This window comes from Haliotis asinina, chromosome 11 (assembly GCF_037392515.1).
Source record: "Haliotis asinina isolate JCU_RB_2024 chromosome 11, JCU_Hal_asi_v2, whole genome shotgun sequence".
NCBI classification, from domain to species: Eukaryota; Metazoa; Mollusca; class Gastropoda; order Lepetellida; family Haliotidae; genus Haliotis; species Haliotis asinina.
This window is the reverse complement of record NC_090290.1, coordinates 8,054,174-8,080,653: the sequence shown is the minus strand read 5'-3', so window position 1 is coordinate 8,080,653 and position 26,480 is coordinate 8,054,174. Positions and strand designations below refer to the sequence as shown.

Sequence of the window (26,480 nt, the reverse complement as noted above, 5' to 3'; positions counted from 1 at the left end):
GCATGATCAGTCGATTGGTTGAATCGGGCCAATTCAACCACTCGTCTAGGTGAAGTAGGGACCAAAGTGGTGTGTTGGGCAAACGGAAAGCAGTTAAAAGCCCAAATGCCCTTAACCACCAGACTCCCGTCCTCCACCGACATGGGACGCAACCCATGGCAAACAGGTTGCCCAATTTAGTCGTCTCTTATGACAAGCAATGGGGAGCTGTGGACACATTATGTCTCGGGTCCGCCAGGGAGTGTGCATGCTTGAGTGCACATTGCCGCGTGCAAGGTAATACCCCATCAGCATACTAGCATGTGCTCTTTCAACCAATGACAATATAGAGGGATTGCTTGCTCAGAGCAGGACATATCCCAACCTACTTAACAGTATACGACAGTTCATTCATCAGAGAACCCAGCGACAGTTCTCAACAGGACATAGTGTGAAATAGCTGTGGCCAGTGTGTGTACAGTGAACACAGAGCCTTTGACACTGTCTGAAATACAGGTAGGTTAGTCATTGTTAATTGTATCATCTAATAGCAGATGATAACGGAGACACTAAATGGACCTCTTCAATTAGAACATTGGTACTTCAATGTGATTTTACATATACATGGAGGCATCAAACATCAGTCCTTCGTGTTTACACAAGAACGGCATTGAATAACTGGTCATGAAGATATATCGATATGCACACTCTTTCTTCCAATATTGAATGACTGTATTCAGCTGAATATTATCATATATCTATAGCTATCATTCCATAATATTTTATACTTACAACAGAGTAATGGCTTCATGGCATGTACATACCTGAAACCCACAAAATTATAGTGATATGCGAGCTTTCTTTTCATGTCCTTTTCCTTTTTTTCTCAAATGTATGTTGCATGTACTTTCATATTTCATTTGATTAATGCATCAATAATCACAAACTGCTGTACCCGTAAAGGGGGTTGAAACATTGTGAGATTATTGTCCTCCTGAGAGGGTACGTAAGTCCCAAAATTTTCAAGTCTGTGTAAACTCACCAGGTTTTTTAAACGTAGCATTGTTGTTTTTTTAATTTTGGCTAACGCTCCTTACAGTCTTTAGCAGCTGAAGGGGTGGTGTAATGCCAACTCGGGTTCATGCAAGTAGCAAAAGTACTGTAGGTTCCCATGGTCCTTAGCCTGGTGATCAAACTTCACCTCACAGTTTCAGTTGTTGGCGATCTATAGCCTGTTTTCATACTGTATTGTCCAAATAGTGACAGTTTTACCTTTTCACACTAGTTGTAGATCTAAATGTGATATTCTAGTTGTTTTATTGTCCTTTGTCGACAGGTTGTTACATTATACAGATACTCTATTTCAGTGTTAACTGTTCCCGTCACGATATGAAATATTGTAAATGTGACGTTAAATATTAAATCTCTCACTCACACACTCTTATCCTACATAACATGGATCAAATGATCCACCACTGAAATAAATATAAATACTGCTGGCAACACATGACATATGACTTGACTTTTGCAAACAAGCAAATGCATGTTTGACTTTGAATGCAGTCAAGATGAGTTCACAGTTTCGGCCATTCTTGAATGGACAAGAAGGTACCCTAAGCAGTAGGTATGACTCCCAGTTGCTCATTTTTTGCACACTTTCGTGGATCCACACCCCTGTTTGGCCCGAAAGTGGCATTCATCTTCACATAGGCTCGATTTCTTTCTTCCCTGACAGTTTCCATCAACTGTATAAATGCACCGGATATTTCTAACAGTGTTTCAAGCACGATATCACAACGAGTAGGATAAACTGTACCACTGGCATACACATCGTACTTCCTAATGTGGATGTTCAGTACATTATTCCACGATTTGCATTTTATGAACACATCACCTCCTAGGTCCAGATGACACAGAGGATCCTAAACTCGGTCAGTCAGTCTCCAGACCCAACAATGCATTTATCCGAAATTTTGCAGAATTGGGTGTAAGCTTCTGGTCCCCATCTGGGTAAGATGGGCAGTCGTTGTCTTCGAAACGGTTGAAGGAGGTTGTGGTATTTGGATAATTTATGCCATCATGAAAATCGTAAAAAAACTTCAAACTGTACCAGTTTGCCAACCACACCTTCCTCATGATATGTAGCTTTCAATAGACAGGAATGACTTCCCCAATGATATCACAGTGAACTGCTTCCCTTTTCTACCTTCAATGTTAACAGCCAACAGAACCAGTAGAGTCATGAGCATAGAACGCTTTCCATGGAGAGGAGATACTGTCTCTGATGACTGAGATGAGAATGACATGGGACTGTTTAGGGGTCCACATATTGCATAAATTACACAATTGACGTCATGCCTGCGCGAACGTTCTCAGTCACCGTGATAGGATGAACCCAACGTCTGCAAAACTTTGAAATCCAAACATAGACCATGTGCGTAGCAACGGGTAATCACGGTGAGGTGAGCGGTGCTTGAGTATAAAGAAAAACCCAAACAGCGGATTCTCCCCTCAATACCCGTGTCTACAACACCTAATATTGACATTTAATTCAAAGTTTGCTTTTATATTGCATTATTCCCTTTTGTAGTATTGTTTATGATACATGCTAGTCCAAATCTGTACAACTCGTATGTGGTTTTAGTGATCATTGAAGATACATTTTTATGCTCTTAGTGTAATCATCTTGTAATGATTTGGTTGAAACCTTGCCGATGTGACGTTAAATATGAATGAAAATTAGTTTTCCTTCTGAAAATGGTGAGGAATAAAATGAAGCATTTTCATTCAATGACTTGAATTCTGTCTTGGCGCAAGGTCATGGTATTGCAACTGGGGCAGATAGCATCTAATATCAGCTGATTTAACTTCTGTGATAGATTAATGAGTGTCTTTTTATGCATTATGAAAATGGGAATGGTAAATTAACACAAAATGCCCTTTACCTGTCCAGCATGTCATACACATATGTATCATAAAATAATAACACATAAGAATAACACATAAATATACTCTTACGATTATGTATAACCTAACATTTTAGTAAAATGTTGCATGCGTTGAGCTTGTTAGATGTTTTAAAGATTAATGGAAGAGGTAGAAAAGGACACCCCCAACTTGGGAGCAGAGGGACGCCACGGTTCAGTGGTTACAGCTACACTGCCTCCTGTGCTCTCTGCTCAACACATTAAGGATGGTGATGTAGATGAAGGTTACGCAGGAAAAGTAGGTAATGTGGGTATGCTACGTCAACAGGCAGCTGTGCAGTCAACCAGATAGTTTGTTTAGCCTGTCTGAAAATTGTTATGTCTGACCAAGGAGACAACAATGAGCTGATGTTAACACATGTGATCTAACGATAGTTTTGCGTTCTTTAGCATGGTTTGGAAGGGATGGCCGTGGTGTATCATTTATTCTTGCATTCATTCACATATGCACCTCTTTCTTTTATTATTTCATTCATCCACATATACTTCTTTCTCTTCATTCATTCATTCATTCATTGTAAGATTTCGACTGATACAGTAAACTGGCTGAAGTACTGTTAAACGCAGCCGAAGTTGAGATGGAAACGAACCAGGTTACTGTGTGCATTGGAGCATGACGAGGCGCATCCTAATTAGTACAAATGGTAAAGAAAACAAGCGAGTGACCTATCCCAGTTGTAGATTATTTCTGGTCTGACAAATAGGAGAATACCCCAGGAGAATACTAACGGGATCGGGTGGTCAGGCTCGCTGACTTGGTTGACACATGTCATCAGTTCCCAATTGTGCAGGTCGATGCTCATGCTGTTGATCACTGGATTGTCTGGTCCAAACTTGATTATTTACAAACCGCCTCCATATTGCTGGGATATTACTGAGTGCGACATAAAACTAAACTCACTAAATTAAACTGAATTGTCATTAGAATTTTTATCTATTTTTAAACCATATGTTTGCAAAATAAAGAAAACAAGCCAACGAAAATATTTTCGTCCACGACCGAGATTAGTCGAATTAAGACCGGAGTGATTTCATTTTTTTTTGTCATGATACTTATAAACACTTTCATTCATAAATTTACAACCTCCAAGACAATTAAAAAAAAGTAAGAAAATTTAACTGGAAGTCCAAGTTCTTGTACTTGTTACACATTAGCGGAATTCAGTAAAGTGAGTTGAATTTACATCCTCAAAAAAAGCATGTATTTGGAGTGAAAAGGAAATATTCTCGCTCATGGGCCAAATGTTTTTCGCCCCATGGGCGAGATTTTTTTGAAAATCTGTCTCATTTAGCAGAATTAAGTCAAACTGAGATGTATTTTGTGCCATGATACTCATAACTATATCCTCATTCATTTACAACTTCCAAAACACAGGAAAAGATTCATTTTAAGTGAAGGTAATTATTCTGGCATATTTTAAAAAAATCGCCCTTAATTCGCAAAATTAAGTCAAAATCAGTTGAATTTTGTGTCATGATACTCATAATGGCACTTTCATTCATTTACATCCTCCAAAACATTGGAAAAGATGTATTTGGAGTGAAAAGGAAATATTCTTGCCCATGGACCAAATGTTTTTCGCCCATGGGCGAGATTTTTTTAAAAAATCGATCTCAATTAGCAGAATTAAGTCAAAATGAGATGAATTTTGTGCCATGATACTCATAAAAATATCCTCATTCATTTACAACCTTCAAAACACAGGAAAAGATGTAGTTTGAGTGAAGGCAAATATTTTCGCCCAGGGGCCAAAATGTCATTTTCCCAAAGGCGAGAGTTTTAAAAATCGTTCTCATTTAGAGGAATTAACTCAAAATGAGTCGAAATTTCTGTCATGATACTCATAAATGTACTTTCATTCATTTACATCCTCCAAAATATTGGAAAAGATGTATTTGGGGTAAAATGAAATATACTCGTCTATGGGCCAAATGTTTTTCGCCCATGGGTGAGATTTTGTTAAATCGCTCTAAATTAACGGAATTAAGTCAAAATGAGTTGAAATTTGTCTCTTGATACTCACGGACCTACTTTCATCCATTCACAACCCCCAAAGCATGGAAAAAGATGTATTTTGAGTATTCTCAAAGTATTCTTCGCCAAATGTTTTTCGCCCATGGGCGAGACTTTTTGAAAAAGCACTCTAAATTAGCCGAATTAAGTCACAGTAAGTTTAATTTCGTGTCACGACACTAATAAATACACGTTCACCTATTTAAAAACTGCAAAGCATGGAAAAAACATATTTTCAGTGAAAGTAATTATTCTCATCCATGGGCGAATATGTTTTTTACCCAAGGGCGAGATTTTTTAAAATCGCTGTCAGTTAGCAGAGTCAAGCCACAACAAGCTGGAACTTGTGTCATGATACTTACTAACATTTTTTTCATTCATTTAGAACATCCAAAACATTTATTCTGGACGAAAGTAAACACTCTCGCCCATGGGCCTGCCCATTGGCCACTGTTCGCCGATGGGCATGCCCATGGGCGAGCGAGTTTAAATTTTGTGTTTTTGAAAAAGTTTTTTTTAATTTTTTTCATCCTTAGCACATGTACATAACAGCTGCATGTTTAGTTTTGCCAAATCCCTTGTGAGAGAGTCGCCACAGTGCTGAGAGTTTCTGGACTTTATTGAGTCCAGAATCAAATTGTGACGTGTTTATGTATTGTCTAGATCTATTGTTAAGTATATTTACTGGTGAATAATAAAGCGAAGATAGGACAGGTTGTTTGCTGATTATTCATTGCATTCTACCAGCAAATTGCGTCATGATATAGTATACGGGGAAAATTGTGAAATCTATATATCCGTGGTAAGAATATAAATGTTGCAGTCGCCCGCGGTGGCTTGGGAGATGAAGATCTGTGCCAAGGACGCAACTGCGATTTGTAAGTACATGTACAGCCATTACAATCTTGTTTCAAAACAGGCTTAGCAACAACAACAAAATCAATTGAAAACCGTTCATGCGATTTTTCAATCTTTTCATGAGCTCCTTTATTTGTTCTTAATGCTTCTCTTTTCATTCAACATTGCTGTAAAAGACATACACATCAAATGAAAAGTATGTAGCGTGTCTCTGATGTTCATTGAAGACTTAGTCATACAAACATAGGGCAGTGAAGCACTAAAATGAATGTTTTTGCAACTTGACAATGTTGAATTCAGCGATACTGAAAATAATTCTAACATTCACCTGTTAACAAAAACAAACTACTTCACGTCCTGAATGATCAATAACCTGTTATGCATAACGAGCAAAGCATAACATGACACGAACACTTGAAGAAAGACGAGGTCACCCAGACCCACCGACGAAAGGCACACTTGTCAGCGGCAAGTCAACAGTGCACCTGATTCACACTTGTCGGGATTCGCTTGAAGTCTTTTTATAAGGCATGTGTTTTATCCGTGTATGTTATATGCTACAAACCAAGAACATATGGCACTGAACAGTCTGCAATGCATGTCAAATACATCTAACACAGATGATATAAATTATTATCTGCTTTAGTATTTTGTTTTAGTTTTAAATTCATATCAGTGATAGTCTAGTATTTTTAGCGTCTGTCAATGCTAGGGTTTACTCTTCGAAGTGTTTTCATCTATATTGTATAAATTGTTTTCATCACTATATGGCTGGGATTTAGGCGATGTGACCTTAAGTATTATCTCACTCACTCACTCACTCACACTGATCAAGAAGCATGAATCAGGGCCTTAAATCTGATTTGTATAAGGAGTGCACCATTAGATACACGGCGCCCGTGAACGACCACCTCCACGTGGTGGGTGCTTGGTAACGCTGAGAGCCGTTCACCCCCGTTGTGGACCGGGTGTGGACCGTTGGTATTTGGTCCACCAACCCGTTTGCCGTGGGTTGCGACCCTGTGTCGGTGGAGGATGGGATCCTGGTGATTGAGGGCAATAGGGCCCTGAAACTGTGTTCCTGTTGCTCAATACACCACTTTGGCCCTGCCTTCACCAAGACGGGTGGTTGAATGGGCCCGGTTCAACCAGTCGGCTGGTCATGCTATGCCCTGTGCATGGACGACATTCTGGAAAGTATGTACTTTAATTGCTGTGAATCTTTGATAACGAAAGTTAACATTCTAAATTCATGTTATGTATGTCATGTAGTCATGTATGTTTGCCTGGAGTCTGATGCCAGAAGGTGGTGGCTCTTGGGCCAATCTGGAGATATTGACCTCTATATTCTGAGCTTCTTAACTCATTAAGCCCTGGAGCCGTTCCACTGCCCAACACCTGGCCACCCCTCGCTGACTGCCTGATTGCTGCGACGAGGCTAATTAGTGCTAATCATGCCTGATTTCCCTGGCAGGTCTTGGATATGACAGGAAACTGTCTAGTCTCACAAACAAGTACTGACTGAGTGAGTGAGTTAATATTTAACGTCACATCGGCAATATCTCAGCCATATCGTGACGAGAACATTCAACAATGAAAAAGAGCATATATACATCTTGAAAACCCGTCAAACGAAGGACAGTAAAACAACTAAAATATCACAATTTCAATTAAAACTAGCATGGAAAGTTAAAACTAATAGCACTATTTAGACAATACAATATAAAAACAGACTATAGATCGCCAACAACAGAAGGTAGATCACCACACTAGGAACCATGGGGACTTACAGTACCTTTGCTACCTACATAGACCCTAGTTGGATTTACACCATCCCTTCAGCTGCTGGCGATTGTACGAAAAGTTAGTCGAAATTAAAAGAACATGAATACTACGATTAAAATCCTGGTAGACTTAGATTTACTGTGAATGTTTGTGGACTTACGTACCCTCTCAGGAGGACAATAATTTTACAATACTTCAACCCCCTTTGAGGGTACATCCATCAACAATTCAAGTTACTAATCCAAACTACCAATCATTAAAATACATCTATTTACACAACATAACATTCAAATTCCACCAAAAAATCAATCTCTCTTAAAAAACCAATAATTAAATATGAATTAACGCTAGTAAAAAGATCCTTCATTGTTTTAACTGTAAAATACTTATCCCTTGTGATGGAGAATTCAACACAGTCAAGCAGGATATGCTTGACCGTGGTTCTCTCATCACAAGGGATACAAAACGGAGGATCCTCACCTTTCAAAAGGTGCACATGAGTATATCTAGTATGGCCAATACGACATCGTCTTAAAATAACTTCTTCAAATCTGGACTCACAACCCAAGTAAGTGTAACCAATATAGGGTTTTATTTCATGTAATTTATTTATACCTACTTGGGTGTCCCACTTCTTCTGCATCAGATCACGGACGTAAGTTCTAATGCTAGCTTTATAATCAGAGTATGGAACAAGAAGTGGTGTCACAGATTTGTTGAGTGCTGCCTTGGCAGCAAGATCGGCCATTGCGTTACCGGAAATACCTACGTGGCTGGGTAACCAACAAAAGACGAGGTCGTATTGGCCAGTGGCAAGATTATTATACAATTCAATAATTCAATTAAAAGTGGATGTTTACAAGATATATTTTAATAGCCTGAAGGCAAGAAAGAGAGTCTGAATAGATTATATATTGTTTATGTTTAGGATGTCTTGGAATATATTTAAGAGCTGTTAGTATGGCGTTAGCTTCTGCTGTAAAAATAGAACTGTTATCTGGTAATCTAGAAGATATTGTTGTGGATCCAATGACAGTGGCACAAGCCACAGCGCCACCGTCCTTGGACCCATCTGTAAATAAGGATTTATAATTGCTATATTTATGTGTCAGTTGATTATATTCTTGTTTATACTGTAATTCATTCATTCATGATTTTTTAAAAGTCGTTAATGTTAGGTCAACTTGTGGCCTAACCAACTGCCAAGGAGGAGAAGACGGGAAGGAGCTATGTTTTCCAGCTCAATGCTGACAGCAGAAACAAGTGGTTTTATTCTTAATCCAAGAGGTGGAACAAGAGAAGATTTTTTATTGTATAAATCCTCATACAGAGGATTGAAGACACAGTTATATGCAGGGTTTGACTCATTTGAATATAGTTTTGTTACATACTGTAAAGCTAATTTTATACGTCGCTGCTCAAGAGATGGTTCATCAGCCTCGACATACAGGCTGTCAACAGGTGAAGGTCTGAACGAGCCAAGACCTTGATGATGGACTGAATCTAATAGTTTTAAGTTGCTTTTGCAGGTTCCACCATAGACAATGGAGCCATAGTCAAGTTTTGAACGCACGAGAGATCGATATAGATGGAGTAGTATATACAATGACAGTTCTGGACCACTTTCAAGAAATGTCTCTACAAAGCCTTATTTACTAAATAAGGCTTTGGTTGGGCCATTAGCTCTTGCTACTATTACCCCTACTACTTAACGTGTGTTGGAGGTAACACTGTGCCGTACGGTACGATCAATAATTCTTCTCTTACAAAACCCCTACCCGGCCCATCCCTCAAGTAGTATAAGTTAGGTTCGTCGGCTTTCATATCCACTTTATCTATGTTGTAAGTTTTGACTGACCATATAGGATCGGTGACCCGCTTACGGCTATCACCCTCGTGTTCCCCCGGCTGGTATAGATACCTCACTAGGGCCCTATCTGGTATCTGTTTCTCCTTCCCACGCAATGGAGCGGCCGACTCTGCAACTATTGATTTTAGTTTGATAGCGTCTGCCGGTTTCTTACCGGTGAGACGGGTGACTTCATGGTTGATTGCCGACACCACCTTGGGTAACCTCGTGACCCATTCAGTCGATCGTTTTCCAGGGGTGGCCATCTCCCTAGCATACTGATAGCCGAACAAGCGCTCAGCCAAAGTCCTATTAAATCTTTCAACTATGGCTTGGCTGCGATGGGCTCCGGCCGTGCCACGCCTGACCTTTGTATCGTGTTTGGCTAGCAGTTGTGACACGGCACCCATGAACTCCCGTCCGGGGTCAACTTGCAGCTCTGTTGGCCACGTCAGCGGACTGCGTTTGTATATGCGTTCGAATCCTCTGGCTACCTGGGCCGAATCTTTCGTGGTCAAGGGTTCGGCTTCCTTGTAACGACTGGCTACGTCCACTACGGTTAAGGCATACTTGTACCTCTTGTCGTGGGGTAGGAACAGTAGGTCTGCCTGGTGAACGCTATTAGGTATGTTAATACCGAACCTCCTTCTAGGCACGTAGCGTGGTGCCGGCAAATAGATCTGCCACAGGGCTTGTTTTTCAAGCCACGCTTTGGCTTCCTCCGGGGGTACTCGCGCTATTTTAGCTAGCTTATCTACTGCGCTAGCTCCTTTCCAGTACCCACGCGGGCTGTAGTAAATAGCCTCAAATTTTTTCATGTCCATACGCGTATGTGTTTATCCCATCAATAGCTATCCAACGTTTCGTGTCCATAGGCGACAGGGACGTCTTGTTTATAGTCAGTCCGTATATCTTATGTCCATCACTTCTAAGTGTGTTCATTTTATGTCTAAAGGTACGGGTCTTGAACAGGGCTTCCTTGAATCTGGCGTGTTTGATGTGTTGTTTCACCACATACTTCTTAACCCCCTTAGCCTTCCGGATCTCACTATTGTCGGCTTTCAGTATGGAGTACAGCTTAGGTCTCAAACCTATGTACTCGGCTATGGGCGTGCCAGCACACTCGTCCTTCATTTTACCTAGGACCTTTTTATTTACCGTACTGTGTATGGCATGGGTCTTAGGGTAGTCGCTGGTGTCGTATAAATCGAGGTGTTTTTTCATGTCCTCGTACACGTCCTCGGTTCGAATCTCCATCAGCAGGGAATCCGTGTCAGTGTACAGCACTTCACACCTGGCACCGTACTGTTTCTTGAGCTCGTTGTAGTAAAAGTTGTACATCAGGTGTTTGGATAAATCGAGGATGCTCATCCCACGTAAACAGGCCGGTTGAATTTTATGTGGCTTTTCTTCATGTGTAGGGCAACCAGGTTGTCTGTGAATATCTTACTACGGTTGAATGCCGGACTGGCTATCAATCTCCTGAGCTTGTCTTCCTCACTCGACCGAACCAGCTTCACGGTCACGCGTTTCCTCAGGTTCTCCATAGTCCTACCAAACACCGAGTTGTTCATGAGCTTGTAGAGATTTTTCTCAAAATCACTGGTGGCTTTTTTTCGTAGGTCTGTGTTCGTTCTGATGTAGGGCTCCATCCATGGGCTCTGGTCGAACATGAGCACCCTGTGTATTTTGGTCAGCCTCATACCCAACGACAGGTACAGCTGTAGGTTGCGATAGTGAACGATGTACTTGGTCTTATTCATTAAGTTAGGCACGAGTTTTTCAACGTCTGTCACACGCCCACCTAACAAGTTATGTTGGTACTCAGACATCCAGTCTGGGTTAACCCTCATACGTTCGGGGGCCAGGGGGTAGCTGTTGTGTGATGTGTGTAATTCCTTGGTATACTCTAAGTCAACCTCGAGGATATACCCTTTGTTCGAATCTGGTGCAACCCCCATAACATCAACGTGGGGTACCCATTCGAATCCCCCTATAGGTAGATACTGGCTCATGACCCAGCCGTACAGGTTGTTTGCGTCGAGGTAGAGAATGTGATTGGTTGGCTTGTTAGGATCGTAACCTTTCACGTATTGATTATTTGCTTTCGCGTATCGTTTGGATGCCATAGAAATCCCACCTCGCAAGCCTTTCTCAATGAATAGGTGCATGTCGTAATCTGTGAGCAATTCCAAATTAACTCCGGTCTTTTTAAGCAAGGCGTCCCACGACAGACCTGGGCTGGTGTAATACCATGCGGGGTCGAGTTTATACTGCTTGAAACACGTCCGCCTAAACGTTTCAAACACGTCGGCTAACAGCAGTACATCTGTCCTCAAGTACAGGTCGTGATAATCACCCAGGTTCTTACAACCCAGTTTATTCCATACGTTAGTCGCGTGCGAGTAATCATCTCGTGAGACGGACGCCTCATTCAGCTTGCTATAAAAGCAGTCAATAGGGGGTAGTCTGGTCTCGGTGAACTTGACCCAACTATCCATGTACTCATAGGGGTACACACCCTTCCTCATGAGCAGGGGTCTAGTCTCGGCGTCTGTGTATCGATCGGTGATAGGGAAGGTATTGTTGGCCTTGACCAGACTGTCGAGTGACGACAGGAGGAACTGAAACGAGTCAATGAACCTAAGCCTTTGGTTCTTGTGGTTACTGAATTTTAGGATATTATCACCTTCCTTAGGCATGTCGACTCGTATGGCCGTCTGCCCCACACCTTGACAATCATCCCGGTGGGATTCTAATAAATCAGCTCGACTGAAACCGTGTAGGCATCGTACACAAAAGTGTTTTTCCCCATCGTGTTTCGACTGGTCGTGCAACAACCGGCTGAGATGTTTTATCCACGTGTAGTGATACATTTCACCTCGTTGGATCATGAATATATTGATAACTTGGCGATCCTTCACCGGGCTGACCCTGTGTACTATTGTTGTGTTACCTTCGTGCCCAAAGACATTTATAGCCAGATTATTCTGTTTTTCTACTTTAGTGATCTGGGATATGGGGGTGGGTTCATCTATACCATCCCAGTTGAGCCCATCGTCTTGGGGATAGCTAGAAAGCCTATCTGAATGAGTGCCAGCTGGAAATAAGGCTGACCTGATAGCTAACCTCAGGCAATCGTTTCCTCTATTCTTAACGTTTACTATGGCATGTTTGTTCCTATAGTAGGGAGGCAAGGCTAGGTATGACCCGCCTCTGAACGGCACGTAGTTAGCTATGTCTAGATAGACATTATCGATTTTATCTACAGCCCACCCGGACCCCAAGTGTGTGTAGCGTTCTAGGTATTCTCGTATCTGCTGAAAACTGGTATCGATTGATGTATCAATGGTCTCTGTATGTGTGACGACCTCTTGTTGACCTCGGAAGTAAGGCTGAACATATTCAGTGGTACTCCCAACCTGCTTATCGAGCGACATTTTCACTGTGATCTGAAACTTGATACTTCCTAGGTTATTTAGTTCCTGGTTGACCTTATCAGCTACCAGAGGCTTGATATCTGTAATGTCTATGTTTCTATCAACGTCCATGCGCCAACCTCTCAAATAGTTGCCTACAGCGCGCTCAGTGCGCACGAACTGCACATCAATAGCTCTATTCTGTCGTAATAATTCTAAAAGTTGTGGTTTTCTCATACGGGAATACCCACCTAAACCCAAATCGTGTGCCTCGGCTTTCAGTTGTTTTACAGTGGGACGTGCTACGGGGGCATGTGATAACAATGCTGTTAACCCGGCTCTCCCCAGGTTTGAATAACCCGTGTATCCAAGCTGTTTTGCTTGAGCTTTTAATTGTTTTACTGAAGGAGGGGCTTCTAAACCTAGTAATCTCAACAATGCTGACTTCCGCATTCGAGAATACCCGATCACACCTCTCTGTTTTGCGACCCGCTTGAGCTCGCGTACAGTAGTCATTGTGTTTACACCTAAGAGAACCAATGTCTAATTGGTTCACAGTAAAGGGAGGTAACCCTTAAGTGGCTGTTTCACGCATTGGAGTCTATCTTTAGCAGTCGCCTACGTTCTTTTATGTAGCCTTTTTTATTCTCGTAGATGAGTTGATGTCTGACTACGTTCGCTCCGTGAGCTTTACATAGACAGTAATGTCCTTTAACCCCGATACCACACACAGAACACGTGTAGTTAGGACTTCCCATATGGAAACAACAGAACCCCTGATTCCTGCATTTCCTACCACAGGCCTCGGTCTTCCCCATAAGTATGTATTCGCATCGGTATGGAGCGGGTCTCATGTTTACTTATATAGGTATTTTAATTTAATTGCTTCGCAACCAATGCAGTAGCTGCTATACCCAACACTATGAAGCCCAGTTCACGATTCATTTGTCCCTTGGATGGTGTGTAGTACTGAGCGAGTGTGGGTTTATTGAGCGGTTCCAATTGTTTACCAGTTAGTAGGTAGTATTCTTTCATTGCTTCATCGACATCGTTGAATGTTTGAACGGCATGGTTTTCACGCTGGAGTTGTTCATTAATAAAATCGATCCTCTGGAGGCGTTTTTTAGCGTACTCAGCCTGTGCCCTTTGTAATTTCTCAGTAGCGAGATCGTGCCGCTTCCTTTCTTCCTGTATTTCAGCCCCATCTCGTAGTTTCGAGAAGAGGAAATTACTCCCGGAAAATGCCAGGGCATTCACTAACGCCCCACCGACCATCATAGCTATCGTGGCCATCCCTATATTTATTTCATTATATTATCAGGTATTATTCCTTGTTTTACTAGGATGTCTTTTGTGGCCATCGCCATACCAAGGTTCATTATGAGCATACCCATATCCTGCAGGTTGAAATCTAGCTTGATAGTTGGTTGTTTAAGCACCATTTTAGTCAACCTAGCGTACCCTACGGCTAGACTGGCGACCACTGTGGCGTGGTATGCGTCGTTGACGAACGTTTTCCCCTCAGACATTATGTATATGATATAAAATATTAAAATTATAACATGATATGCGGGTCTACCGTGGGGGTGGGGGGCTCACTGTTGGGTGGCGGCTCACTGTGGGAGGGTACCCCCACGTATAACCACGAGATAGCCAAGGCAGCAGTTACACCTACAGCCAACAACAGTCGGGGGTTGGTCACTTTATGTTGGTTACACCACCGCTTTTTACCGGCAGCTACTCTCTTAGGATTCTTCTGTCTGGTTACTGTTTGTGAAGGGGTCACTTCCCTCACTGTGGGGGGTATCACCTCGGGAGGGGTTTCCCTCACTGGTTCCTGTGTCACTTCCGTCACCTCGGGAGCAGCATCCATCTATACTATTATTATTATTCTTTCTCTCAAATTGACAATGTTTTGCCGTGATAATCGCCGCCGTCACTGGAGCCAACAACATACCATATTTGTGGTACAGCCCGCAGCTGATAGAGCTCACGGCGTGTTCGATAAAAGGGTCTTTCTCGAGGTCCTCCCACAGGTAAAGTCGGCGCTCTGGTGGAATGGGAAGGAAGTGTGATACAATACCGGTGTATATCTGAGTCATAGCCGATCCTATTGTCTTTGTCATTTCTGCTCCGAGCCGGGACTCGTATCTAGCGTACAGCTTATCGATTTCTTCGGCTGACATTTTGTGAATTTTTTCCGGGGTGTAGTCTCCAAAGTAATGTTTGGCTTTGCCGCCAACAGCCAACGCCACCAGTTTCTCTCACTTGGGGGAATCCCCCACACCCCCAGTGGGGCCTGCCGGCGGCGTGGGGGAGACCCCCAACTGTTCGAGCAATTCCTCACACTCCATCTTATAATATAACAAGTAAGATTTAGTTTTAACTATATAATACCCGATGCAGACAAAACACAGAGAAATGAAGGTTAAGTTGCACACGACAAATACTTCAAATATCATAGCTATGCTTAGCATTTGCTTAGCTTTAGCTTAGCTTTGCTTAGCTTTGCTTAGCATACTATATATGCTACTGGTTGGTTGGTCTTGAGCACGAGCTTAGCGTGTTTAGTTTCAGCGAGCTGTTTCTTCACCCGTTCCCGTTCTAATTTGCTCATCACATCGTTCTCTCTCAAACACTCCTCGAACGAATCCCTATCCTTGCAGTGAAATAAGGCCACCCATCGCGTCTGCTCCCTGAGGTCTTTCAACACCGAGTTGAACTTCTGCGTTAGCACCCAGACACTGTGATTTGCATGCCGGCCGGAGAAGGCCAGGTACGATAGCATGTCTCTCTTTTTTGTTATCTCGCGATTAGCGCTGCAGTCGTCCAGTATGAACAGCGTCGGTTCCCCTTTAAATTTCTCGTGAAGAGCTTTCAACCAGTCCTGCAGGCGTGTTCCAGGGTCGATTTTGTGTACGTCCGGGTCCGTCATCACCCAAGGTCGCGCGTACGTTTTATTCATACTCAGAGTAGGGCACATGATAACGATGTTATCGAACACATCCTTGTAGTAACCCTCCAACATATCCAACACGAAAACGGTCTTCCCACAGCCAGTCTGCCCGCACACTATGGCGCAGTGTGGGTCAGTGGGTAGTTGTGGGTACCCCCCGGGGGTGTGGGGGTCTTGTTTATTGTTGGGGTGTGTGGGGGGGTACCCCCCATCAGTAGATGGCTTGCACAAATCTCCCATTGTCTATATTAAGTTGCGCGTCCATAATAACGTACAGATATAATTTCAACTTACCAGCGGGTTGAGCCTTCTTAGTAATCTGGATGGTTATCCCTTCGCTGCCGTTATCTATACGGCGCCCGCTACCGTGCAGTTTATCATCATCCGTGGATCGCATATCCAACCATAGGGCGTACTTGGTGGTCAGGTATTCACCGATCTGCACGGAGCCGAGGTCCAGGTCCTTTGTTATATAATCCCCCACTGGTAGCTTTTTTATCTCATCCCACTGCTGGTGGGGTCTCATACCATGACTGAACAGCTGGTTGGGTACGCCCTCGATGGTCACTTCCACCTTTTCAATCTCGGGGTTGAAAAACTTCTCGCTGTCCCTCCGGAATGGATCGTAATACTCCACGGGGACGACCAGGATACCTTTCATCGATCGCGCCGGCACGTTCAGGTTGATATTCCACACAGTGTCGCTCTTATCTCTCACGACTGATCTATGCCTCAGTACGCGATCGTATAGGATAGCCATCTTCCCAGAGTACTGACTTCGAACCTGCCTGGCCAGCTCCGGGCTAGTGACCATGTCGAACTCCAGAGAGATGTTGTCTATGGCATAACTGGCCTCATCACCGTTTGGCGTACGCACTACTTTGCTATAGTCGTTAAACGTGAGCTCGTATTCGAGCCTATCACCCAGCGCGGCCTGGTAAAACGGCGCGTGTCCCGTGAGCAACTCGAAGTCGAGCGGCACGCAGAATCGATTCCCGTATGCTCGAGCGATGGCCTTTTCACCGTCCGATAGCTTGTCTTGCTGGTCTGGCGTGAAGACATACCCTATGCGCGTCCGGGTTGATTTGCTGATACCCTGGTACACATCATTGACTCGTTCTCCACGTTCCGCACTAGCTCGCGTTTGTCGTTGTCGGAGGTCAACGTGATATTGAACGCCAGTCGAACAGTGCCTGGTACAATGAGGTCATTCTCACCAAGGTTTGGAAATCTAACCAGCAGAGTTTGATTCTGGTCTATCTTGCTGGGATTGTTGGTGATAGTAACCGACTGGCGCACGGCTCTGGCTCCTAATGGCTCTCTCAATCTTCTGAAAGGATCTAATTTTCTACCGTACATTGTTATATAAAAGAAATATATTTTTAATACTAATGGATGAAGACATAGATATGACGGAGATGTCGGGCGATAGTGCCCAGGCATTCGATGATGACCAGGAGACCTCATTCAGTACGGGCCTACAGCCGGCTGTCGACGCAGTTGAGACCTCATTATCGAAGCAAAGGGCCGAACTCATTAAGGGCGTAGTCGACGATTATTACAACAAAGTTGAAAAGAAAGACAACATCAAGGCGCCGGGAAGGTACTATTCCGATTTTACCATCATCGATGGCGCGCTGCGTTTGAAGTCTCACCTGGATACTGATCTCATGACAAAAAGCCAGAGAGAACCGCTTGCCTTATCAACACTGAAAAATCGATATGGGATTGACTTTATCCGCGATAAACTAGGCTTCAGAGATTACGGTGGCGCGCGACCTAAGATTCCTCTTGAGTTAGTTCAAAGTCTGGAAGGCATCAGGGACGCCCCATCGGATCAAAACATGACTTATGATATTAAAAAGGTGTTGGCCGACTACGAGAACGAGCCCTTCCCGGGGCTCAAAAGTACCTTTCGGGAACTGCGGGGGTTGAACCTGTTAATGCAAACCATTCGTGGTCATCTCTGGAAAAGCACGGCCAAAATGAGTGAGATAGACGACCACATCGCTTATGAAAGGAAAAAACTCGGTGAAACTGAGGACGAGGCTCGGGAAGCCCCCATCGAGAAACGAATGCGTGATTTGGAAGAGGAAAAGAAGGTCTGGCTGGAGACAGCATCCTCCTTCAAAGAAAAGCTTCGATCCCAGGTCAGCCGTATACGGGAAACCATCAATCAAGTCCTCCACCGAGACACCACGTTAGCAGACAGGATTCGGATATTGTTCCGGGAGCAAGGGATCACCATCGCCAGCATTCTGACTGCATTGGGTTTCATCATATCAACCCTGGTGGTGTCACTGGTGGGAGGAACCCCCACACCTGGCGGCAGCGGAACTCCAAGTGGCGGTGGGGGTGTTAAAGACTGGATAAAAAAACTCGGGGAAGGCCTAGCTAAACTGGCTGGTAAAGCCGCCGAAGCCCTTCCCGGCATCCTGGGTAGCATCGTCTCGTGGTTGTTGGGCGCTCTGGCTAAAACTGCCATGTGGCTCAGTCAAAACATGTGGGCAGCCATCGTCGCCGTGGCGGGTCTGGTGTACGTAGCGGCTAAGAAATCTTTAACCAAATAAGTCCCAAAGTTACTCCACCAACCACCAGGGCCGTTTTATTATCAATATGCTGCTGATAGGAGGCCTGAATATGGGGGGTCACCTCCTGTGGTGCTGGTTGAACTTTAGGCTCCGGGGGCGGCGCAACTATACCCGTTTCACGTGGTGGGATGTGTGGGATATAGGGGGTGTTAATATCGGGGTTGATACCCAACTTTTGATCCGCCGTGGCTATGACTATTTTGTTGTTATAACCCACCACTTTTTTTACTCTCAGTTGCATATCATTCGGAGCCATGTACAGCCCCACGGCGAACACGTAGTCGACTTTCGACCTGGCGTATTCTAACACGTTTTGGTAGCGTTCGATGGCCCGCGGGAGATCAACTGGAGAATTGATAGCATCCTCAACGTTGACAACGAACTGTTTCTGAGCGTCGTAAGCAGTTCCCTTACCGATGATGTTGGAACGCGTTTGCGACTGCGCGCCCAACAGCGCCCACACGTACGTTCGAATCGAGTCGTTCAACCTGACTACCCCGGCATGAGTAAACCCTTTCGACGTGTCCAGCATGAACATTTTCCACCCGTCTGCGGTTGACTGCTCCACTTTCTGGATTTTGAAAGCAACACCACCTTTAAAGTCCATACGATCATCCCTCCATTCATTACTTGACAAAGCATAGCCCTGCTTAAGTATACCTCGTCTCACTAAATCATCACTAGCATCTTTCACTGGTTGTGGCCCATATTTGGCAGGTTTATGAACAAGATCCTGTATTATATGGAAAAAACTATCCGAACTAAACATTTTTCGTTTCATAAAGTGTGATAGTATATATTGGTTAAATGCTTTTGCCGCGAACCCATCACTGTAAGGAATACCCAACCCGTGGTTCGGCCCCGGCAAACGCCAATCCGTCTTCGGGTTTATTTCGAATTCGTTGCAAATACGTTCGTAGGCCTGTCTATCGTACGGGTTGTTTGTTGCGTCCCACGCTTTGTCCTGTGGGAGGGGGGCGCTGATCTCTTTAAGGATACGTCTGACCTGGTAGTACTTGTGGAACTTGAACACAGACTGACTCAGCGGTCCACGCCGAGTGTCGGTCAATACTTATCAGGCATATCTATAAACTTGGCATTGAAATACAACCCAGGAGCAACCACGATCTTCATGGTGGAGAAATCTACGTCCAGTTTAGGGTAAAACACACCAGGGGAATACATTTTAAAACTATTATATAATAAGTATATATGTAATATGTACATAACACTTCCAGGAATAACGAGCGGTGAGGCCGTTCAGCTGACGCACGCGATCGATAACACGTCAGGTCAACTCGAAGTCGCACTCTGCGATATCACCTACCTACCGCAATGGACTAACATCAACATCAGCAACAATAAGCTGTTCGTCAGTGGAACTCGCAGCCAGATAACTGACGGCTACTACAGCGTGTGCTCTCTAAACGACGAGGTCTTCAAACCCCTGGGAGCCGAACTCAAGATGAACGACTCAAACGGTACAGTGGTGTTAATCAACAACGGAAGAAACCCCTTGAGGCTCGGCCGACAGTTAGCGAGGATACTCGGTATGTCTCCTGACGAGATAAAACCAACAACAACCGTCACAGGCACGAAGTTACCCGACCTAGTATCGTACCGAGAGCTGTATATTCATCTCGGTCAGGTGAGCACAACGTACAACATTCAAGGAGGTCACCCTTCCACTATACTGAGAGCAGTGCCGGTGAAAACTGAGAAATACAACGACGGTAGAACCGAGTCGTTTTCACCACGGCAGTATAAGAGATTAACCCAGGGCAACATACCTGAGCTGACAATATCGGTGTTAGATATAAATCATAATCCTGTAAATATAGGATACCTCAGCTTAACGCTTCATGTAAAATGACCAGCGCCCAAGGTCCCGGAGTGAAAAAATGTGTCAATATCGGGCTCTCCGACCTTGGAGACACGCGCGGTTTCGACGCTCCCGGAGTAGATGGTAAATCGTACGCCTTGCAACTAAAAAACAACATTTACAAACGCGTTGAAATCCCCTCCGGTGGAACCCTAAGTGATATAGTAGATACCACAAGAGCAACAGTCAACACTAAGTACACCCTTGTCAACACCGGTAATAATTGGATAATATACCCATCGTTCGGGGGTAAACTGTTCGACTTAGACGATGTTGAGAGCACTACCGTTGCCCGAAACAAGCCATATATGCTCGTCTTCACCGAAGATGACAAGTGGGTGTTGTTACCCGATAACGACTGGTTTCTCAATATTAGACTCGTCTCCCCTTACGTGTTCACGGATAACAAAGACAACCACCTAAACAAAGTCGTGAACAATGGAACCCTGCTCGTGGCTTACGTCCCAACTCAGAGACGTAGCGTAGTCGTCAGCCCAGTCAACACTATAGCAGCCCACATGCTATCGAGTAAACCAGCCATACAAAACGTGAATTTGCAGTTGGTGTCTGAATTCGAAGGTGTGGTCACTATACTAGAGGATCTACCGGCAAACTCAACACTGATCATCAAAGTCTACCTAGGGGAACCATCGGGGAATGATGTCGAGATCGTGAAGGGGATCAAACTCGGGTGGGTGAAACGACACCAGTATCAAGTTTGCAACGTTTACGTGCGGGTGGGTGTCGGCTCCAACACCAGTCTGCAGGGGGTCAACGTGATCGTGGAAAACAAGATATCACTAACCAATATCTTCCTGCCTGACAACATACACTTCATGGGTATGAAGTTCACCCCTGAATTATTATCAGAAAACCAGTTGGAAATTATATCGTAATAGTATAATAATGACCAGTCATCATCCCAACACTACGCTTAACGACTTAGGAGATACGGAGGGATTCGATCAGCCTGGTGAGGAAGATGAATTATACATCCTGCAATTCAAAGACAACGTGTACAGACGAATGTCGTTATCAGATTTAAAAGAGCCCAAATGGCTGATCAACTTAACACTCGCCTCACCTTATATCACATTAACCGAATTGGGGCGTATCTCTAAGATTAGGAACAACGGTATCTGGCCCGGGGATTTCATTCCGGAGAGGGGATTAATAAGAACTTACAAAAATAGGATAACGTCTTCATTCGAAAATAAATTAACATTTAGTAATCCTGAAATAATATTCCCCCCTTTCACACTCATCATAGAAGTCTTCTTTGAGTATTCAGACAATGGAGACCCCCAAATAGTACACCAAATTTTACCCGGGGTGTCAATACACTGGTTTAGCGTACACAAAGGCGAATATTGTCGTATTGTTATACAACGGGATACCACGGGTCCTATAAACCACTTAATAAGCCTCCTTGGAGTTTTTATTACAACAGAAAAGTCTATTAGCCTCTCACCTATTGCCCTGACTAGTAGTCTAGAACTTGGAGACTTCAAATTCATTGATAGATTTTTAACTGAAACCCAATTAAAATATCTTTCAAAATATATATCATAGGATGGGTCTGTACCCAGTCATAGAGGAAGTAGCGAAGACGCTGGAAACCGTAGATGGGTTCCGCTTGAGGCAGTTATGTGATGTGAAACGTCAACTAGAACAAGACCGTGACACGCGGAAAGCTCTATGTAAAAAGTACAATAGAGCTTTCAATATCGTGGACGGGGCTGACACTACCCTTATGGCAACCAGCATGGGACTAGGGGCGGCAGGTGTTGGATTATTAGCTACCATCGTGGCCGCACCTATAGTGCTAGGTATTGAAATAACGGCAGGGGTGGCAGGTTTGGCAGGATTGGCGCTTAAGTTAGTATCACGCAGACTTAATCGTAAGGCATTGAAACACGACGAGATCAGGGTTCTGGCCGAAGCAAAGCTGAACACAGTGAGTGAGCGTATTTCCACGGCACTCTCTGACAGTAAGATCTCAGAAGAGGAGTTTCGTTCAATCCTCTCTGAACTCAAAAAATATAACGGAATGAAACAAGATATTCGATCCAAGTCTCGTAAGTCTGCTATCAGCGAGGATGAGAAAAAAAAGTACATAGAACAGGGGATACAAAAAGCCCAGCAAGCCTTTATTATGAACACCAAAGAGATCGTAGGCGGTTCACGTTAAACTGTTTCATCGATATAAACATGACATAGGCACATACGTTAAGTAGTAGGGGTAATGTATCTATACCAGCCGGGGGAACACGAGGGTGATAGCCGTAAGCGAGCCACCGATCCTATATGGTCAGTCAAAACTTACAACATAGATAAAGTGGATATGAAAGCCGACGAACCTAACTTATACTACTTGAGGGATGGGCCGGGTAGGGGGTTTGTAAGAGAAGAATTATTGATCGTACCGTATGGCACAGTGTTACCTCCAACACACGTTAAGTAGTAGGGGTAATAGTAGCAAGAGCTAATGGCCCAACCAAAGCCTTATTTACTAAATAAGGCTTTGTAGAGACATTTCTTGAAAGTGGTCCAGAACTGTCATTGTATATACTACTGATGGAGAAGGGTAGCTTGATCTCCTCCCCATTTTGAATTTGAAACCACTTTCAACAAGTCAAGTGCTTTCAGGCATTTAGTTTTAAGTGACTTAATATGTGGTCAAAACGTTAAATGTGAATCAAAGATAAGACCCAAGAACTTGGCTTCCTTCACAACTTTAATGGCCGTCCCATCTAGAGATGAGAAGTGGTCGCCTGAGCAGTTAGTGCATTTTTTGACGTTACTGTCACAATCATCTGTTGTGTGTGTCTTTTCACTGCAGTGAGCACACACAACAGACAATGTGCAAGTATTGACACCGTGGCCGAACTTTTGGCATTTGAAACACCGAAGGGGATTCGGAATGTACTTATCCACACTGATATTACAGTATCCAGCTTTAAGTGATGTTGGAGCAGTAGGTGATGAGAAAGAAAACAGATAGGTATTAGTTTGAATAGTTGTGTTGTTTTTACGGGTTGTGAAACGTTTGACATATAATACACCCTGATCTTTCATTTCGGAAGCGATATACAGTTCAGACATGTCTGCCAGTAAGCAATCTCGATCACGTACGATTCCCTTGCTCGTGTTCAGTGTTTTGTGGGCCGTGACAGTAACCGGAGTGCCAACGAAAGTGTCAGTGTTCAAAAGGTTCGTTGACTGTTGCCTTTTGGCGCACTCGATCAACAGTGCACCAGAACGTAATTTTCTAATGTTCTTTACATCACCGGCAATGCCTTGGATACTTTTAGACACTGCAAAAGGGTTTAACTTTAAAGGTGCATTATCTTTGGTCTCAATGACAAAAAAACGTGGCCAGTAGTCAATGTGTTTAGACGGTCTGAGGTCATCAACAGGGTCATTTTCAAGAGGACGTTTGCTCTTTTTAGTGGGGGTTTCGTAAGCCATGGTGAGTTATTTAGGTTTCATCATCCGAGCTCCCCACCCACCACGGAGTATCACAAGGACAATGCTAAAGCAAACGGGCCTCCAGCCTGCAGCACCAAGGATACCCGGATGATATACTCAAGCAGAAGAATTATGAATAATTGATTCCACCAGATTGGCCCATGAGCCATCGCCTTCTGGGCATAAGACTCTAGGCAAAGTTTTGAACGTCAGAATTCAAATCAAACATGTTTATAAAAATAAAGCCAAGACCAAAATTACATCAATTTCAAATTATACTTGTGCAATGATAAATATACATAGATTCCATGCACAGGGCTTGGCAAGACCAGCCGATTGGTCGAACCGGGCCCATTCGACCACCCGTCTAGGCGAAGTCAGGGCCAAAGTGGGGTATTGAGCAACAGGAACACGGTTGCAAGCTCCTATTGCCCTCAAACACCAGGATCCCCTCCTCCGCCGACACGGGCCGCAACCCACGGCAAACGGGTTGGTGGACCAAATATCCCCCCGGGTCCACTACGGGGGTGTTGGCGAGCTCTTAGCGTTACCCAGCACCCACCACGAGGAGGTGGCTCGCCACGGGTGCCAACAAGTACTGATTATTTAATTGTGTCGTAAAGATGGAAAAGAGGCCGATGTGAATACATATACTCATGGAAAAATTTAAGGGAACGTATGTTTCTTTGGGCAATTCAATATTTCTGTTTACTAACTTCAGCGTCGTGTATTGTCGTTTTCGTGAAGAGCAGTTCACTCAAACTCACCATAATGCTTTCCATGCATGTGCACTACATGCTCCTAAAGTTACATGCACTTAGATTTACACGTGACGTGTATGTGCACTGTCAAACACAACGGTTAAAAACATTGTTAACATGGCGAGACAGTACTTAACTTTGGCACAGAAATGGGAGGCAACTGGCATGGTTAATGGTGGAAGCTCATTAGGACAGGTTGCAACAACTTTTCACAAGTCTGTTAGCGTGATATCCAGACTTTGGAATCTCTATAGAGCGACTGGTGACGTCAAAATGAGGCGTGATCGGGGACAGGAAAAGAAAACCACCCCACGGGATGACCGGACCCTACTCCTTATTGCTCTGCGAGACAGGTTCAAATCCTCCTCCAAAATCAGTACGGAATTCAGGCGAAGAACAAACGTCAGAATTTGTTTACGTACAATGCGTAATCGTCTTAAATCGGCTGGTCTAAAAAGTCGTAGTCCATTGGCTAGAATCAACATGACTGAGCAACACAAGCGCTTGAGACTGCAGTGGGCACGCAACCGTGGAGGAAGAACCGTATGTCAATGGAGAAACACCATGTTTAGTGATGAGAGCAGGTACATCCTTGACCATAATGACGGTCGAATTCGAGTTTGGAGACGCGTTGGGGAACGTCACAGTGCCTGCACCATTAAACAGCATGATCATTTTGGAGGGGCTCTGTTATGGTGTGGGGCGGGTTTCCCTTTAACCACAAAACAGATCTTGTGCGTGTTGATGGCAGGATAACAGGTGTACGATATCGTGATGAGATCTTGAACCCGACTGTGATCCCTTTTGCGCGTACAGCAGGTCGAATGTTCGAGTTCCAGCATGACAATGCCCGCCCTCACATCGCTCATGTTTGTCGGGACAGACTGAGGGCTGCGGGTGTCCTGGTGTTGCATTGGCCGGCTAGTAGTCCTGACCTTAACCCCATCGAACATCTTTGGGATGTTCTTGGCCGCAATGTTCGGGACAGACCTGTTCGACCCAACAATTTGGATGAACTTTTCGTGGCTCTCCAAGAAGAATGGCTTAGAATTCCGATTGGTACCATCCGTACACACATTCGCAGCATGCCACGACGATGCCAAGCAGTTCTCCAGAGACATGGGGGACACACCCGATATTGATTTTCATCACTTGATATCAGCCTTTTCATCTGTATGAACTTTTCTCTTACTGTTTCAAAGATTAAAAGTCACGGCTATTTCATGCGTTCCCTTAAATGTTTCCATGAGTATATATTACAGCATTTCATGTAATTTATTACATGTGTCCCTTATACCCCTTTGCCAGTGTGTGCTGTATTTTTATCAACACCTACGCGGTCTTTCTACGTACGAGATGAACACATATAGAAATTCCTCCTGTCTCTCTCATCGTATTGACTGAAATATAATATATTATTTATAATAGAGTGTAAAAAGAGGGGGGGGGGGACTTGCATTATAATCGTCTACATTTTTTGCCAATACATTGCTCGTGCTTCCTGACTATTTCAAGGAAAGTATCAACAGGTGTGCAAGTAACATGGAGCATGTAGAAATTTATAGTTTGTCACTTTGTTCATCTTAACTTAACGCTGTAAACATACATCACCATTCATACACATACATACTGCATGATACATTTATCATTACTCGATGCTAAACAAAGCCTCCCGTCATGTGATGGGATAAAATATCACGAATGTAACGCATTATATCTCACTTACTCATTATATTGGCTGATACTTTTGACCAATTGTATCGTGGAAACCTGTCACATATCAAGGGCAAGGTGATGGGGCGTGGCCTAAGTTTCTGAAGGGCACGTTTGGTCATTCAGATTGGATGCATTGATTTTTTATTGTATTGTTGACCAGTGGATATGTTGTGTTTTGGTTGTATATTCTAACTATCATGTAACAATTTGTG

At 43.8% G+C, this 26,480-nt stretch overlaps 1 protein-coding gene across 2 annotated transcripts in view; it reads left to right on the top strand.

Annotated features, from left to right (window-relative positions):
* Nucleotides 1-322: 322 nt before the first annotated feature.
* Nucleotides 323-26,480, top strand: part of LOC137255616 (sodium- and chloride-dependent glycine transporter 1-like) — an 88,179-nt gene continuing 62,021 nt past the window's right edge. The window contains exon 1 of one of the 2 annotated variants that reach the window (XM_067793065.1): nt 323-495. The gene's annotated coding sequence lies outside the window, so the exon portion shown is untranslated. Of the gene's footprint in view, nt 496-5,784; nt 5,859-26,480 lie in introns of those variants that run through there. The other variant, XM_067793064.1, reaches the window with a different exon arrangement.